We start from the raw sequence: 1101 nt of genomic DNA, 5'->3' as shown, positions 1-1101 counted from the left end.
GACTACAGCTAAGATTTTAACCCACCACATCTTTACAAGATGGGGATTCCCCCGCAGCATTGAATCCGACCAAGGTTCCCATTTTACGGGACGTGTCATGAAGAACGTCCTCACGATATTTGGCATTAACCAAAAATTCCACATCGCATACCACCCCCAGTCAAGTGGTATCGTGGAGCAAATTAATCGGACCCTAAAAGCAACCCTCAGGAAAATGGTCCAACAAAACAGCACCACTTGGGATTAAGTCCTCCCTTTTGCACTAATGTTTTTGCGTAACACCGTTTCAACATCCACAGGTTACACCCCACACACTCTCATGACCGGACGCCCCATGAAAGGCACAGAATCTTTATTAGGACTTGACTTGACCAGCCCCGAAGTGACGGCCCTCACACACGAGAACGCAGTGAAACAATTAGTAGAGAATGTAAAAACAGCTCAGCTAGCAGCCGCAGTAAAATTAGGCACCATAGAACATAGAACAATACAGCGCAGTACAGGCCCTTCGGCCCACGATGTTGCACCGGAACAAAAGCCATCTAACCTACACTATACCATTATCATCCATATGTTTATCCAATAAACTTTTAAATGCCCTCAATGTTGGCGAGTTCACTACTGTAGCAGGTAGGGCATTCCACGGCCTCACTACTCTTTGCGTAAAGAACCTACCTCTGACCTCTGTCCTATATCTATTACCCCTCAGTTTAAAGCTATGTCCCCTCGTGCCAGCCATTTCCATCCGCGGGAGAAGGCTCTCACTGTCCACCCTATCCAACCCCCTGATCATTTTGTATGCCTCTATTAAGTCTCCTCTTAACCTTCTTCTCTCCAACGAAAACAACCTCAAGTCCATCAGCCTTTCCTCATAAGATTTTCCCTCCATACCAGGCAACATCCTGGTAAATCTCCTCTGCACCCGCTCCAAAGCCTCCACATCCTTCCTATAATGCGGTGACCAGAACTGTACGCAATACTCCAAATGCGGCCGTACCAGAGTTCTGTACAGCTGCAACATGACCTCCCGACTCCGGAACTCAATCCCTCTACCAATAAAGGCCAACACTCCATAGGCCTTCTTCACAACCCTATCAACCT

Source organism: Scyliorhinus torazame, chromosome 27 (assembly GCF_047496885.1).
Source record: "Scyliorhinus torazame isolate Kashiwa2021f chromosome 27, sScyTor2.1, whole genome shotgun sequence".
NCBI lineage: Eukaryota > Metazoa > Chordata > Chondrichthyes > Carcharhiniformes > Scyliorhinidae > Scyliorhinus > Scyliorhinus torazame.
Note: the sequence above shows the minus strand (reverse complement) of the source record.